Raw genomic sequence first — 18929 nt, forward strand, 5'->3', positions numbered from 1 at the left:
TGTTTTCAGTGTGTGTGGCTGGCCTACATCAGCAGCTGAGGCCCTTACTCCACAGGGAGAGCTATCCAGAGACAATGAAGACATCATACAGAACAGTTCCACCTCTCCTCCAGTCATCCACTTCCCCATTACCCCAAACCAGTATCAGAACCCCATCCCCCAGGCCCATGACTACTCCTCTCCCTCCATTCTACTAATTACCCCAGGCCTTCAGATCCCCATTCCTCCATTCCCCCAGACCACAAGACCTCCAAACACAGAGTACCAGAGCACAGACCAGGGTACCATCCCAGCCTACTAACCCCATACACCCTGCCTCCTAACCTCATACACACTGCCTACTAACTCCATACACCCAGTCTATTAACCCCATACACCCTGCCTACTAACTCCATACACCCAGTATACTAACCCCATACACCCTGCCTACTAACTCCATACACCCAGTCTACTAACCCCATACACCCTGCCTACTAACTCCATACACTCTGCCTCCTAAGCCCATACACCCTGCCTACTAACCCCATACACCCAGTCTACTAACTCCATACACCCAGTCTACTAACCCCATACATCCAGTCTACTAACCCCATACACCCAGTCTACTAACCCCATACACCCAGTCTACTAACTCCATACACCCAGTCTACTAACCCCATACATCCAGTCTACTAACCCCATACACCCAGTCTACTAACTCCATACACCCAGTCTACTAACCCCATACACCCAGTCTACTAACCCCATACACCCTGCCTACTAACTCCATACACCCAGTCTACTAACCCCATACACCCTGCCTACTAACGCCATACACCCTGCCTCCTAACCCCATACACCCTGCCTACTAACCCATACATCCAGTCTACTAACCCCATACACCCTGCCTACTAACTCCATACACCCAGTCTACTAACCCCATACACCCTGCCTACTAACTCCATACACACTGCCTCCTAACCCCATACACCCAGTCTACTAACCCCATACACCCTGCCTACTGACCCCATACACCCTGCCTACTAACTCCATACACCCAGTCTACTAACCCCATACACCCTGCCTACTAACTCCATACACACTGCCTCCTAACCCCATACACCCAGTCTACTAACCCCATACACCCTGCCTACTGACCCCATACACCCTGCCTACTGACCCCATACACCCTACCTACTAACCCCATACACCCAGTCTACTAACCCCATACAGCCAGTCTACTAACCCCATACACCCAGCCTACTAGCTCCATACATCCTGCCTAACATAGCCCAGTTGGTCCCATGTAGTTAAGTTGGAAGTGCATTGCGCTTACAATGCCAGGGTTGTGGATTCAATTCCTGTGGGGGCCAGTATGAAAAAAGGATGAAAATGTATGCACTGGAGGAACATATAACGCTCCACCCAGCAGACGGTCGACCAATCGTGTTTTTGAGCTAGCACCCAATTGACTCCCATTCCCTCCTTGAAGGAGAGCTCTCTTTGTCCCAGAATTGTGGCCCATTGACGATGCATAGGCAACATACACAATGGGTGGTAATATGACTCCAAACGAGTTTTCAATCTCCTCAAAAGTATCTCTTTTTCCACTTTCCCTGAAAACTTGAACATCCGGTTGTTGGTGACTCAGCAGAGGCTATCCAAACCGAGTCTTTTAAACAGTGCTGCAGACTGAGATAAAGAGCAAGACGTGTGTAAAGAACCAAACTCAAATCACACAGCGCTGAAGACACTGACCATTCAACATTCACCTCCACTTCAACAAACTAAATCCATGGCAAAATACCAATGTATTGTTTTGTTGTATCTCCTATATCAAAGGTACAGTGCATTCGGAAAGTATTCAGACCCCTTCACTTTTTCCACATTTTGCTACGTTACGGCCTTATTCTACGTTACGGCCTTACTCTTTTTTCACTCATCAATCGACACACAATATCCCATAATGACAAAACAAAAACATTATATATACTTTTTTTGCAATATAATTTATGTAAATATCACATTTACATAAGTTTTCAGACCCTTTACTCAGTACTTTGTTGAAGCACCTTTGGCAGCGATTACAGCCTCGAGTCTTCTTGGGTATGATGCTACAAACTTGGCACACCTGTATTTGGTGAGTTTCTCCCATTCTTCTCTGCGGAACCGCTCAAGCTCTGTCAGGTTGGATGGGGAGTGTCGCTGCACAGCTATTTTCAGGTCTTTCCAGAGATGTTAGATCGGGTTCAAGTCCAGGCTCTGGCTGGGCCACTCAAGGACATTCAGAGACTTGTTCCGAAGCCACTCCTGCGTTGTCTTGGCTGTGTGCTTAGTGTCATTGTTCTGTTGGAAGGTGAATCATTGCCCCAGAGCGAGGTCCTGAGCGCTCTGGAGCAGGATTTCATCGAGGATCTCTCTGAACTTTGCTATCGGTCATCTTTTCCTCGATTCTGACTAGTCTCCCAGTCCCTGCCACTGAAAAACATCCCCACAGTATAATGCTGCCACCACCATGCTTCACCGTAGGAATGGTGCCAGGTTTCCTCCAGGCGTGACGCTTGGCATTCAGGCCAAAAAGTTCAATCTTGGTTTCATCAGACCAGAGAATCTTGTTTCTCATGGTCTGAGAGTGTTTAGGTGCCTTTTGGCAAACTCCAAGCGGGCTCTCATGTGCATTTTACTGAGGAGTGGCTTCCGTCTGGCCACTCTACCAAAAAGGCCTGATTGTTGGAGTGCTGCAGAGATGGTTGTCCTTCTGGAAGGTTCTCCCATCGCCACAGAAGAACTCTGGAGCTCTCTCAGAGTGACCATTGGGTTCTTTGTCACCTCCCCAGACCAAGGCCCTTGTAAGGACAGATACTGGGAGACGAGAAGCAAATACAGGGAGTGAACATTTAATAAACAACGGACAGGAAACAGAAGGGCAATCAACAAAGTGAAGGAGTCCAGGTGAGTCCAATGAGTGTTGATGTGCGAAATGATGATGACAGGTGTGCATAATGTTGGGCAGCCTGGCACAGAGAGGGGGAGTAGGAGCAGGTATGACAGTACCCCCCCAGAGCCGCCACCCGGCATCCCACCTAGGCAAGCCTGAAGGACCGGCCGAGACGTGAGAGTCGGACGTGGCGGGTGAGAGTCGGACGTGGCGGGTGAGAGTCGGACGTGGCGGGTGAGGCGTGGGAACCCGACGAGGCGGCTGAGGCGTGGGAGCCCGACGAGGCGGCTGAGGCGTGGGAGCCCGACGAGGCGGCTGAGGCGTGGGAGCCCGACGAGGCGGCTGAGGCGTGGGAGCCCGACGAGGCGGCTGAGGCGTGGGAGCCCGACGAGGCGGCTGAGGCGTGGGAGCCCGACGAGGCGGCTGAGGCGTGGGAGCCCGACGAGCCGGCTGAGGCGTGGGAGCCCGACGAGCCGGCTGAGGCGTGGGAGCCCGACGAGCCGGCTGAGGCGTGGGAGCCCGACGAGGCGGCTGAGGCGTGGGAGCCCGACGAGCCGGCTGAGGCGTGGGAGCCCGACGAGCCGGCTGAGGCGTGGGAGCCAGATGAGCCGGCTGAGACGTGGGAGCCAGATGAGCCGGCTGAGACGTGGGAGCCAGATGAGCCGGCTGAGGCGTGGGAGCCCGACGAGCCGGCTGAGGCGTGGGAGCCAGATGAGCCGGCTGAGGCATGGGAACCAGATGAGCCGGCTGAGACGTGGGAGCCAGACGAGCCAGCTAAGGCGGGGAAGCCCGACAAGCCAACTGAGGCACCCCCGGTTCCTTCGGCAGCGGCAGCTGGACCCGACATCACCAACAAAAACAAAAAACAAAAACTCCTTGATGCTTCAAATTGTGGTGTCAGCATTCTGTAAGTACAGACGAGAAGCAAGTACAGGCAGTGAACATTTAATAAACAACACACAGGAAACATTACACGGAGAGCGTCTGGAAAGGAGAAACAAAACAACATTAATGCTGACACGGGAAACAAACTGAGGAACAGACAGATATAGAGGGGCAATCAACAAAGTGAAGGAGTCCAGGCGAGTCCAATGAGCGCTGATGCGCATAATGATGGCGACAGGTGTGCATAATGATGGGCAGCCTGGTGCCCTCGAGCACCAGAGAGGGGGAGCGGGAGCAGGCATGACAGCCCTTCTCCCCCGATTGTTCAGTTTGGCCGGGCAGCCACCTCTAGGAAGAGTCTAGGTGGTTCCAAACTTCTTTCATTTAAGAATGATGGAGGCCGTTGTGTTCTTGGGGACCTTCAATGCTGCAGACCTATTTTGGTACACTTACCCAGATCTGTGCCTCGACACAATCCTGTCTCTGAGCTCTAAGGACAATTCCTTCAACCTCATGACTTGGTTTTTGCTCTGACACGCACTATCAACTGTGGGACCTTATATAGACAGGTGTGTGCCTTTTCAAATCATGTCCAATCAATTGAATTTACCACAGGTGGACACCAATCAAGTTGTAGAAACATTTCAAGGATGATCAATGGGAATCACCTGAGCTTAATTTTGAGTCTCATAGCAAAGGGTCTGAGTACTTATTAGAGGTCGACCGATTATGATTTTTCAACGCCGATACCGATTATTGGAGGACCAAAAAAAGCCGATACTGATTAATCGGACGATTATTATATATATATATATATATATTTTATTTATATATATATATATATATCGTGTGGCAAACCTCTTCAAAGTTAGGAGCGTTTGTCACAAATTAAGTGGGAAACTGTCACCAAAGTCAGCCCAGAATGAAAGTTCTTTCGAACATGACAGTACCTGTGTGTTTGTTTCGCTGTCCTGGTCCACCCAGGCCGCAGGTAAGGTCAAGGATAGCAGGGTTCGGTACACAAATCTGGTTCTCGGTAGGTCCAGGTCTAAACGCCAACAGGTAAGTCCAAAACAGTCCAGCTCGTACACGGTAAATCCAGCCAATGTAGATTGTCTCTTTCTCTATGGTTCATAGATCCTTCCCGCCCTCTCTCCCTCTTCCTGGTTTTTCTTGACCATTTATCTGTGGGTCGGCTCCACCTTCTGAGGGTTCCCCTTGCTTCTGGGAATTGTAGTTTTGGCAGTCGGCCATTTTGTGATCTGTAGTTCTGATCGGGGTGGCCATTTTAGTGATCGGGCAGAGCCCGTTTATTAGTTCTGCCCTCACATATCTGCCATTTATTACTCGACCCCCTTCTTTGCCACACATCTCCCCCCTAATACTGAATGAACACTTATTTTAACTTAATATAATACATCAATAAAATCTATTTAGTCTCAAATAAATAATGAAACATGTTCAATTTGGTTTAAATAATGCAAAAACAAAGTGTTGGAGAAGAAAGTAAAAGTGCAATATGTGCCATGTAAAAAAGCTAACGTTTAAGTCCCTTGCTCAGAACATATGAAAGCTGGTGGTTCCTTTTAACACGAGTCTTCAATATTCCCACGTAAGAAGTTTTAGGTTATTGTTATTATAAGGACTATTTATCTATATACCATTTGTATTTCATATACCTTTGACTATTGGATGTTCTAATAGGCACTTTAGTATTGCCAGCCTAATCTCCGGAGTTGATAGGCTTGAAGTCATAAACAGCGCAATGCTTGAAGCACAGCGAAGAGCTACTGGCAAATGCAGGAAAGTGCTGTTTGAATGAGCTTGCTGCTGCCTACCACCGCTCAGTCAGACTGCTCTATCAAATCATAGACTTAATTATAATATAATAAACACAGAAATATGAGCCTTAGGTCATTAATATGGTCAAATGCGGAAACTATAATTTTGAAAACAAAACGTTTATTCTTTCTGTGAAATACGGAACCGTTCTGTATTTTATCTAACGGGTGGCATCCCTAAGTCTAAATATTGCTGTTACATTGCACAACCTTCAATGTTATGTCATAATTATGTAAAATTCAGGCAAATTAATTCGCAACGAGCCAGGCGGCCCAAACTGTTGCATATACCCTGACTCTGTGTGCAATGAACGCAAGAGAAGTGACACAATTTCCCTAGTTAATATTGCCTGCTAACTTGAATTTCTTTTAACTAAATACGCAGGTTTAAAAAATATATACTTCTGTGTATTGATTTTAAGAAAGGTACTGATGTTTATGGTTAGGTACATTCGTGCGACGATTTAGCTTTTTTCGCAAATGCGCTTTTGTTAAATCATCCCGCGTTTGGCGAAGTTTGCTGTCTTTGTTAGGAAGAAATGGTCTTCACACAGTTCGCAACGAGCCAGGCGGCCCAAACTGCTGCATATACCCTGACTCTGTTGCACAGAATGCAAGAGAAGTGTCACAATTTCCCTAGTTAAAATAAATTCATGTTAGCCGGCAATATTAACTAAATATGCAGGTTTAAAAATATATACTTGTGTATTGATTTTTATAAAGGCAATGATATTCATGGTTAGGTACACATTGGTGCGACGACAGTGCTTTTTTTGCGAATGCGCTTGTTAAATCACCCATTGGCGAAGTAGGCTGTGATTCAATGATAAATTAACAGGCACCGCATCGATTATATGCAACGCAGGACAAGCTAGATAAACTAGTAATATCATCAACCATGTGTAGTTAACTAGTGATTAGGTTAAGATTGATTGTTTTTTAGAACATAAGTTTAATGCTAGCTAGCACCTTACCTTGGCTCCTTGCTGCACTCGCATAACAGGTAGTCAGCCTGCCACGCAGTCTCCTCGTGGAGTGCAATGTAATCGGCCATAATCGGGGTCCAAAAATGCCGATTACCGATTGTTATGAAACCTTGAAATCGGCCCTAATTAATCGGTTGACCTCTAGTACTTATGCAAATAAATATTTAAATCATGAATAAATAAAAAAACATTTGCAAAACGTTTGCAGAAATTACTAAAACCTGGTTTTCACTTCATCATTATGGGGTATTGTGTGTAGATTGATGAGAAAAAAATTATTGTATCCATTTTAGAATAAGGCTGTAACATAACAAAATGTGGAAAAAGTCAAGGGGTCTGAATACTTTCCGGATGCACTGTACCTGTAGAATCATTACTCAAATAAGTCACTCCAAATCCTCCTGCCAAGAGAAATTATTAGGAAACTAACCTGAATATCAGCTATATATACTTGGCAGAAGCTTACTTTAAACAGTACTTATGATAAAGTACAGTATTTCAATGGTGATAGATAACATGGGTTTTCTTTAACAAATTGCCTTGGTTTAAAAAACGGAAGAAAATATGCATAATTTAGAGAGTTATTCTGTATAATAGTCTCATTTACCTTAGCATGTTAGATTTTCGCTTAATTTATGCTAACGTCATTATCTGTATTTGTTATAATGTTCATGGTGACAAAAATTAGACCGGCTTCCTCAAATCCACTTCCAACGCTTTTTGAAAAGTTACTACCGAGAACACACACACACGCACGCACACAGGCACGCATACATACACACATACACACATGCACACACATACACAATGGAACTCACACATTAAAGACCACAGATACACACACAACGGAGTGCACACATGAACAGAATCCACAGCATCTACTTCCCTGTCAGCAGATCAGATAGCACACAATAGCAGTTACTGTGCTAGCTTTCTGAACCACAACCCAGCCACAACTCTGCTATCTTCACACTTCCTTATGGAATTGAGATAAAGAAAAACATGTTTGGCTCAACAATGTAGATGGCAAGAGAGCAGAACCAGATCTGAAACCACTGGTTAACCAGGTTAGGCAGAACCAGCCGTGGCCTACCTACCATTTTGGAACACTCGTCTGGACAACAGGAAGACTTGTCTAAACTAACCCTTCTGCTCTCTAGAAGTTAAACCGATTCAAGACCTTCTCCTGTGATCCAACATTAGTGAAGTCGACTCTTGTCAAGATGGGTCTTTGGAAAGACATAAACATAGCTACACTAGTTGGGCTGATTCTGCGCTCTGCTAAGAAGTGTTTGGACAGAGAAGAGCCTGAGTGTTGCCCAAGTGTGTGACTGCCCTGTTTCACGTAAGGCATGTTGTTTATTCTTATTCACTCTATCACACACACACACACACACACACACACACACACACACACACACACACACACACACACACACACACACACACACACACACACACACACACACACACACACACACACACACACACACACACACACACACACACACACACGTAGGGCAGGCAGCAGGGTAGCAGTACCCCAGGTTTCAACCCGGGGCCACAGTGATAGAACTAGTACTGAGCTGATTGTTGTGAAGCCTCTTTAAACTCCTGGATATCTACAGGGTTACATGTGTTTGTGCTAGGTGACCTATATACCAATAACCTGTATCTGCAATGCAGCTCAAGCTGAGCCAAGCAAAATCTCCTGCCAACACAGTCCTAGGGGCTCATGCTGACTCTGTGTGTGTGTGTGTGTGTGTGTGTGTGTGTGTGTGTGTGTGTGTGTGTGTGTGTGTGTGTGTGTGTGTGTGTGTGTGTGTGTGTTATCTTTCACTTTCTTTCGTGTGTGCTGCTATAAGTGTGCTAGGCATATAGAGAGTCTCTCTCTATATGAGGATTATTACTAATGTAGAGTCTCTATACGAGGATCATTACTAATGTAGACTCTCTCTATACGAGGATCATTACTAATGTTGTCACGTCCTGACCAGTATAAGGGGTTATTGGTTATTGTAGTTTGGTCAGGGCATGGCAGGGGGTATTTGTTTTATGTGGTTCGGGGTTTAATGGGATATGTATTTATGTAAGAGGGGTGTTTGATTTATGTGTTCCGGGGTTTTGGGGTATTGTTCTTGTTTTGTATTTCTATGGTTTTCTATGTTGTGTATTTCTTTGTGTTGGACTGGTATGGCTCTCAATCAGGAACAGCTGTACATCGTTGTTGCTGATTGAGAGTCATACTTAGGTAGCCCTGTTTCACCTGTCCCTTTGTGGGAAGTTGTATTCGTCCACTGCTATGTTTAGCCTGCAGAACTGTTAGCTGTCGTTTGTGGTTTCGTTTTGTTGTTTTTGTGTGGAGTTCGCAATAAAATAAATATGAGCATTCACGTACCCGCTGCATTTTGGTCCACTTCCTACGACAGACGTTACAAATGTAGAGTCTCTCTCTATACGAGGATCATTACTAATGTAGAGAGTCTCTCTCTATACGAGGATCATTACCAATGTAGAGAGTCTCGCTCTATACGAGGATCATTACTAATGTAGAGTCTCTCTCTATACGAGGATCATTACTAATGTAGAATCTCTCTCTATATGAGGATCATTAGTAATGTAGAGTCTCTCTCTATACGAGGATCATTACAAATGAAGAGAGTCTCTCTCTATACGAGGATCATTACAAATGAAGAGAGTCTATATACGAGGATCAATACTAATGTAGATAGTCTCTCTCGATACGAGGACCATTACTAACATAGAGAGTCTCTCTCTATACGAGGATCATTACTAATGTAGAGTCTCTATACGAGGATCATTACTAATGTAGAGTCTCTTTATACGAGGGTCATTACTAATGTAGAGAGTCTCTCTCTATACGAGGATCATTACTAATGTAGAGAGTCTCTCTATACGAGGATCATTACAAATGTAGAGAGTGTCTCTCTATATGAGGGTCATAACTAATGTAGAGTCTGTCTCTATACGAGGATCATTACTAATGTAGAGAGTGTCTCTCTATATGAGGGTCATAACTAATGTAGAGTCTGTCTCTATACGAGGATCATTACTAATGTAGAGAGTGTCTCTCTATATGAGGGTCATAACTAATGTAGAGTCTGTCTCTATACGAGGATCATTACTAATGTAGAGAGTGTCTCTCTATATGAGGGTCATAACTAATGTAGAGTCTGTCTCTATATGAGGGTCATTACTAATGTAGAGAGTCTCTCTCTATACGAGGATCATTACAAATGAAGAGAGTCTCTATACGAGGATCAATACTAATGTAGAGAGTCTCTCTCTGTACGAGGACCATTACTAACATAGAGAGTCTCTCTCTATACGAGGATCATTACTAATGTAGAGAGAGTCTCTCTATACGAGGATCATTACGAATGAAGAGAGTCTCTCTCTATACGAGGATCATTACTAATGTAGAGAGTGTCTCTCTATACAAGGATCATTACTAATGTAGAGAGTCTCTCTATACGAGGATCATTACTAATGTAGAGAGTGTCTCTCTATACAAGGATCATTACTAATGTAGAGAGTCTCTCTATACGAGGATCATTACTAATGTAGAGTCTCTTTATACGAGGGTCATTACTAATGTAGAGTCTCTCTCTATACGAGGATCATTACTAATGTAGAGTCTCTTTATACGAGGGTCATTACTAATGTAGAGTCTCTCTCTATACGAGGATCATTACTAATGTAGAGTCTCTTTATACGAGGGTCATTACTAATGTAGAGTCTCTCTCTATACGATGATCATTACTAGTGTAGAGTCTCTCTCTATACGAGGATCATTACTAATGTAGAGAGTCTCTCTATACGAGGATCATTACGAATGAAGAGAGTCTCTCTCTATACGAGGATCATTACTAATGTAGAGAGAGTCTCTCTCTATACGAGGATCATTACTAATGTAGAGAGTCTCTCTCTATACGAGGATCATTACGAATGAAGAGAGTCTCTCTCTATACGAGGATCATTACTAATGTAGATAGTCTCTCTCTGTACGAGGACCATTACTAACATAGAGAGTCTCTCTCTATACGTGTCAGGGATTTCTTCGTCGGAGGACGATATAACGAAATCATCGTCGGGAAAAGATGACCAATACGCAGCAGAGTTGATATAGTTCATTTTTGAACATTTAATAAACTCAAAATGGATATACAAAATAACAAAAACAAACTCACGATAAACTGACAGTCCTGTTAGGCTTACTTACGCTAAACACTAAACAATCACCCACAAATAACAAACACAAACACACCCTAATATATGGGACTCTCAATCAAAGGCAGATAGACAACACCTGCCTTCAACTGAGAGTCCCAACCCCAATTAACCAAACATAGAACCAGACATACTAGACTAAACATAGAATACATGGAAACCAAACAGTGCCAAAAACCCCGGAATACTAAATCAAATGCCCCTTCAACAAACACACCACCCCGAACCACATAAAACGAATACCCTCTGCCACGTCCTGACCAAACTACAATACTAATTAACCTTTATACTGGCCAGGACGTGACATTACGAGGATCATTACTAATGTAGAGAGGCTCTCTCTATACGAGGATCATTACTAATGTAGAGTCTCTTTATACGAGGATCATTACTAATGTAGAGTCTCTCTCTATACGAGGATCATTACTAGTGTAGAGTCTCTCTCTATACAAGGATCATTACTAATGTAGAAAGTCTCTCTATACGAGGATCATTACGAATGAAGAGAGTCTCTCTCTATACGAGGATCATTACGAATGAAGAGAGTCTCTCTCTATACGAGGATCATTACTAATGTAGAGAGTCTCTCTATACGAGGATCATTACTAATGTAGAGTCTCTCTCTATACGAGGATCATTACTAGTGTAGAGTCTCTCTCTATACAAGGATCATTACTAATGTAGATAGTCTCTCTATACGAGGATCATTACGAATGAAGAGAGTCTCTCTCTATACGAGGATCATTACGAATGAAGAGAGTCTCTCTCTATACGAGGATCATTACTAATGTAGAGAGTCTCTCTCTATACGAGGATCATTACTAATGTAGAGAGAGTCTCTCTATACGAGGATCATTACTAATGTAGAGAGTGTCTCTATACGAGGATCATTACTAATGTAGAGAGTCTCTCTCTATATGAGGATCATTACTAATGTAGAATCTCTCTATATGAGGATCATTACTAATGTAGAATCTCTCTCTATACATTTACATTTACATTTACATCATTTAGCAGACGCTCTTATCCAGAGCGACTTACAGTAGTGAATGCATACATTTCATACATTTTTTTTTTTTTTTTTTTCTGTGCTGGCCCCCCGTGGGAATCGAACCCACAACCCTGGTGTTGCAAACACCATGCTCTACCAACTGAGCTACAGGGAAGGCTATACGAGGATCATTACGAATGAAGAGAGTGTCTCTATACGAGGATCATTACTAATGTAGAGAGTCTCTCTCTATACGAGGATCATTACTAATGTAGAGTCTCTCTCTATACGAGGATCATTACTAATGTAGAGTCTCTCTCTATACGAGGATCATTACTAATGTAGAGAGTGTCTCTATACGAGGATCATTACGAATGAAGAGAGTCTCTCTCTATACGAGGATCATTACTAATGTAGAGAGTCTCTCTCTATACGAGGATCATTACTAATGTAGAGAGTCTCTCTATACGAGGATCATTACTAATGTAGAGAGTCTCTCTATACGAGGGTCATTACTAATGTAGAGAGTGTCTCTCTATATGAGGGTCATAACTAATGTAGAGTCTGTCTCTATACGAGGATCATTACTAATGTAGAGAGTCTCTCTATACGAGGATCATTACTAATGTAGAGAGTCTCTCTCTATACGAGGATCATTACTAATGTAGAATCTCTCTCTATATGAGGATCATTAGTAATGTAGAGTCTCTCTTTATACGAGGATCATTACAAATGAAGAGAGTCTCTCTCTATACGAGGATCATTACAAATGAAGAGAGTCTCTATACGAGGATCAATACTAATGTAGATAGTCTCTCTCTATACGAGGATCAATACTAATGTAGAGAGTCTCTCTCTGTACGAGGACCATTACTAACATAGAGAGTCTCTCTCTATACAAGGATCATTACTAATGTAGAGTCTCTATACGAGGATCATTACTAATGTAGAGTCTCTTTATACGAGGGTCATTACTAATGTAGAGAGTCTCTCTCTATACGAGGATCATTACTAATGTAGAGAGTCTCTCTATACGAGGATCATTACAAATGTAGAGAGTGTCTCTCTATATGAGGGTCATAACTAATGTAGAGTCTGTCTCTATACGAGGATCATTACTAATGTAGAGAGTGTCACTCTATATGAGGGTCATAACTAATGTAGAGTCTGTCTCTATACGAGGATCATTACTAATGTAGAGAGTGTCTCTATATGAGGGTCATAACTAATGTAGAGTCTGTCTCTATACGAGGATCATTACTAATGTAGAGAGTGTCTCTCTATATGAGGGTCATAACTAATGTAGAGTCTGTCTCTATATGAGGGTCATTACTAATGTAGAGAGTCTCTCTCTATACGAGGACCATTACTAACATAGAGAGTATCTCTCTATACGAGGATCATTACTAATGTAGAGAGAGTCTCTCTATACGAGGATCATTACGAATGAAGAGAGTCTCTCTCTATACGAGGATCATTACTAATGTAGAGAGTGTCTCTCTATACAAGGATCATTACTAATGTAGAGAGTCTCTCTCTATACGAGGATCATTACTAATGTAGAGTCTCTTTATACGAGGGTCATTACTAATGTAGAGTCTCTCTCTATACGAGGATCATTACTAATGTAGAGTCTCTTTATACGAGGGTCATTACTAATGTAGAGTCTCTCTCTATACGATGATCATTACTAGTGTAGAGTCTCTCTCTATACAAGGATCATTACTAATGTAGAGAGTCTCTCTATACGAGGATCATTACGAATGAAGAGAGTCTCTCTCTATACGAGGATCATTACTAATGTAGAGAGTGTCTCTCTATACGAGGATCATTACTAATGTAGAGAGTCTCTCTCTATACGAGGATCATTACTAATGTAGAGAGTGCCTCTCTATACGAGGATCATTACTAATGTAGAGAGTCTCTCTCTATACGAGGATCATTACTAATGTAGAGAGTCTCTCTATACGAGGATCATTACTAATGAAGAGAGTCTCTCTCTATACGAGGATCATTACTAATGTAGAGAGAGTCTCTCTCTATACGAGGATCATTACTAATGTAGAGAGTGTCTCTCTATACGAGGATCATTACGAATGAAGAGAGTCTCTCTCTATACGAGGATCATTACTAATGTAGATAGTCTCTCTCTGTACGAGGACCATTACTAACATAGAGAGTCTCTCTCTATACGTGTCAGGGATTTCTTCGTCGGAGGACGATATAACGAAATCATCGTCGGGAAAAGATGACCAATACGCAGCAGAGTTGATATAGTTCATTTTTGAACATTTAATAAACTCAAAATGGATATACAAAATAACAAAAACAAACTCACGATAAACTGACAGTCCTGTTAGGCTTACTTACGCTAAACACTAAACAATCACCCACAAATAACAAACACAAACACACCCTAATATATGGGACTCTCAATCAAAGGCAGATAGACACGACCTGCCTTCAACTGAGAGTCCCAACCCCAATTAACCAAACATAGAACCAGACATACTAGACTAAACATAGAATACATGGAAACCAAACAGTGCCAAAAACCCCGGAATACTTAATCAAATGCCCCTTCAACAAACACACCACCCCGAACCACATAAAACGAATACCCTCTGCCACGTCCTGACCAAACTACAATACTAATTAACCTTTATACTGGCCAGGACGTGACATTACGAGGATCATTACTAATGTAGAGAGGCTCTCTCTATACGAGGATCATTACTAATGTAGAGTCTCTTTATACGAGGATCATTACTAATGTAGAGTCTCTCTCTATACGAGGATCATTACTAGTGTAGAGTCTCTCTCTATACAAGGATCATTACTAATGTAGATAGTCTCTCTATACGAGGATCATTACGAATGAAGAGAGTCTCTCTCTATACGAGGATCATTACTAATGTAGAGAGTCTCTCTCTATACGAGGATCATTACTAATGTAGAGAGTCTCTCTCTGTACGAGGATCATTACTAATGTAGAGAGTGTCTCTATACGAGGATCATTACTAATGTAGAGAGTGTCTCTATACGACGATCATTACGAATGAAGAGAGTCTCTCTCTATACGAGGATCATTACTAATGTAGATAGTCTCTCTCTGTACGAGGACCATTACTAACATACGAGGATCATTACTAATGAAGAGTCTCTCTCTATACGAGGATCATTACTAATGTAGAGAGTCTCTCTATACGAGGATCATTACTAATGTAGAGTCTCTCTCTATACGAGGATCATTACAAATGTAGAGAGTCTCTCTCTATACGAGGATCATTACTAATGTAGAGAGAGTCTCTCTATACGAGGATCATTACTAATGTAGAGAGTGTCTCTCTATACGAGGATCATTACGAATGAAGAGAGTCTCCCTCTATACGAGGATCATTACTAATGAAGAGAGTGTCTCTCTATATGAGGGTCATTACTAATGTAGAGTCTCTCTCTATACGAGGATCATTACAAATGAAGAGAGTCTCTATACGAGGATCAATACTAATGTAGAGAGTCTCTCTCTGTACGAGGACCATTACTAATGTAGAGAGTCTGTCTCTATACGAGGATCATTACTAATGTAGAGTATCTTTATACGAGGGTCATTACTAATGTAGAGTCTCTCTCTATACGAGGATCATTACTAATGTAGAGAGTCTCTCTATACGAGGATCAATACGAATGAAGAGAGTCTCTCTCTATACGAGGATCATTACGAATGTAGAGTCTCTATACGAGGATCATTACTAATGAAGAGAGTCTCTCTCTATACGAGGATCATTACAAATGTAGAGTGTCTCTCTATATGAGGGTCATTACTAATGTAGAGAGTCTCTCTCTATACGAGGATCAATACTAGTGTAGAGTCTCTCTCTACACGAGGATCATTACTAACGTAGAGACTCTCTTAAAAATCCATCTCTCTAAAAACAAGTCTCTTACCGTTGCCGCCTGCTATAGACCACGCTCGGCCCCCAGCTGTGCTCTGGACACCATATGTGAACTGATTGCCCCCCCATCTATCTTCAGAGCTCGTGCTACTAGGTGACCTAAACTGGGACATGCTTAACACCCCAGCCATCCTACAATCCAAGCTTGATGCCCTCAATCTCACACAAATGATTAATGAACCCACCAGGTACCACCCCAGAGCCGTAAACACTGGCACCCTCATAGATATCATCCTAACAAACGTGCTCTTTAAATACACCTCTGCTGTTTTCAACCAAGATCTCAGTGATCACTGCCTCTTTGCCTGCATCCGTAATGGGTCAGCGGTCAAACGACCTCCACTCATCACTGTCAAACGCTCCCTGAAACATTTCAGCGAGCAAGCCTTTCTAATCTACCTGGCCCTGGTATCCTGGAAGGATATTGACCTCATCCCGTCAGTAGAGGATGCCTGGTTATTTTTTTAAATGCCTTCCTCACAATCTTAAATAAGCATGCCCCATTCAAGACATTTAGAACCAGGAACAGATATAGCCCTTGGTTCTCTCCAGACCTGACTGCCCTTAACCAACACAAAAACATCCTGTGGCGTTCTGCATTAGCATCGACCAGCAAACGTGATATGCATCTTTTCAGGGAAGTTAGAAACCAATATACACAGGCAGTTAGAAAAGCCAAGGCTAGCTTTTTCAAGCAGAAATGTGCTTCCTGCAACACAAATTCAAAAAAGTTCTGGGACATTGTAAAGTCCATGGAGAATAAGAAAACCTCCTCCCAACTGCCCACTGCACTGAGGATAGGAAACTCTGTCACCACCGATAAACCCACTATAATTGAGAATTTCAATAAGCATTTTTCCACGGCTGGCCATGCTTTCCACCTGGCTACCCCTACTGCAGTCAACAGCACTGCACCCCCCACAGCTACTCGCCCAAGCCTTCCCCATTTCTCCTTCTCCCAAATTCATTCAGCTGATGTTCTGAAAGAGCTGCAAAATCTGGACCCCTACAAATCAGCCGGGCTAGACAATCTGGACCCTTTCTTTCTAAAATTATCTGCCGAAATTATTGCAACCCCTATTACTAGCCTGTTCAACCTCTCTTTCGTGTCGTCTGAGATTTCCATAGATTGGAAAGCAGCTGCTGTCATCCCCCTCTTCAAAGGAGGGGACACTCTTGACCCAAATTGCTACAGACCTATATCCATCCTACCCTGCCTTTCTAAGGTCTTCGAAAGCCAAGTTAACAAACAGATTACCGACCATTTCGAATCCCACCACACCTTCTCCGCTATGCAATCTGGTTTCAGAGCTGGTCATGGGTGCACCTCAGCCACGCTCAAGGTCCTAAACGATATCGTAACCGCCATCAATAAGAAACAATACTGTGCTGCCGTATTCATTGACCTGGCCAAAGCTTTCGACTCTGTCAATCACCACATCCTCATCGGCAGACTCAATAGCCTTGGTATCTCAAATGATTGCATCGTTCACCAACTACTTCTCTGATAGAGTTCAATGTGTCAAATCGGAGGGCTGCCACAGGGTTCAATTCTTGGGCCAACTCTTTTCTCTGTATACATCAATGATGTCGCTCTTGCTGCTGGTGAGTCTCTGATCCACCTCTACGCAGACGACACCATTCTGTATACTTCTGGCCCTTCTTTGGACACTGTGTTAACAACCCTCCAGACGAGCTTCAATGCCATACAAATCTCCTTCCGTGGCCTCCAACTGCTCCTAAATACAAGTAAAACTAAATGCATGCTCTTCAACCGATCGCTGCCTGCACCTGCCCGCCTGTCCAGCATCACTACTCTGGACGGTTCTGACTTAGAATATGTGGACAACTACAAATACCTAGGTGTCTGGTTAGACTGTAAACTCTCCTTCCAGACTCACATCAAACATCTCCAATCCAAAGTTAAATCTAGAATTGGCTTCCTATTTCGCAACAAAGCATCCTTCACTCATGCTGCCAAACATACCCTCGTAATACTGACCATCCTACCGATCCTCGACTTCGGCGATGTCATTTACAAAATAGCCTCCAATACCCTACTCAACAAACTGGATGCAGTCTATCACAGTGCCATCCGTTTTGTCACCAAAGCCCCATATACTACCCACCACGGCGACCTGTACGCTCTCGTTGGCTGGCCTTCGCTTCATAATCGTCGCCAAACCCACTGGCTCCAGGTCACCTACAAGACCCTGCTAGGTAAAGTCCCCCCTTATCTCCGCTCACTGTTCACCATAGCAGCACCCACCTGTAGCACGCGCTCCAGCAGGAATAACTACCTCTTCCCCTACTGTATCTATTTATTTTATTGATTTTGCTCCTTTGCACCCCATTATTTATTTCTACTTTGCACTTTCTTCTACTACAAATCTACCATTCCAGTGTTTTACTTGCTATATTGTATTTACTTCGCCACAATGGCCTTTTTTGCCTTTACCTCCCTTATCTCACCTCATTTGCTCACATTGTATAAAGACTTATTTTTCCACTGTATTATTGACTGTATGTTTGTTTTACTCCATGTGTAACTCTGTGTTGTTGTATGATGTCGAACTGCTTTGCTTTATCTTGGCCAGGTCGCAATTGTAAATGAGAACTTGTTCTCAACTTGCCTACCTGGTTAAATAAAGGTGAAATAAAAAAATAAAAAACTAATGTAGAGAGTCTCTCTCTATACGAGGATCATTAATAATGTAGAGAGTCTCTCTCTATACGAGGATCATTACTAATGTAGAGTCTCTCTATATGAGGATCATTAGTTATGTAGAGTCTCTATACAAGGATCATTACTAATGAAGAGAGTCTCTCTATACGAGGATCATTAATACTGTAGAGAGTCTCTGTACGAGGATCATTACTAATGTAGAGTCTCTGTACGAGGATCATTACTAATGTAGAGAGCCTCTGTACGAGGTTCATTACTAATGTAGAGAGTCTCTCTCTATACGAGGACCAAGTCAATGCTATCTAATCCTGTTGCGTGACAGAAATGGGTCGTTCCATTAAGCCATTCTGGGGGTACGTGATGAAGGCTAATGGAGCCCTTGCGGGACAACAGACTGCAGAGGAGGTGAAATTAAT

At 43.0% G+C, this 18929-nt stretch overlaps 1 protein-coding gene across 9 annotated transcripts in view; it reads right to left on the reverse strand.

Annotated features, from left to right (window-relative positions):
* The window catches only part of LOC106583506 (neurofascin), a 161095-nt gene that overhangs the window by 62500 nt on the left and 79666 nt on the right, over positions 1-18929 (reverse strand). The window lies entirely within an intron of this gene.

Source organism: Salmo salar, chromosome ssa22 (assembly GCF_905237065.1).
Source record: "Salmo salar chromosome ssa22, Ssal_v3.1, whole genome shotgun sequence".
Lineage (NCBI taxonomy): Eukaryota > Metazoa > Chordata > Actinopteri > Salmoniformes > Salmonidae > Salmo > Salmo salar.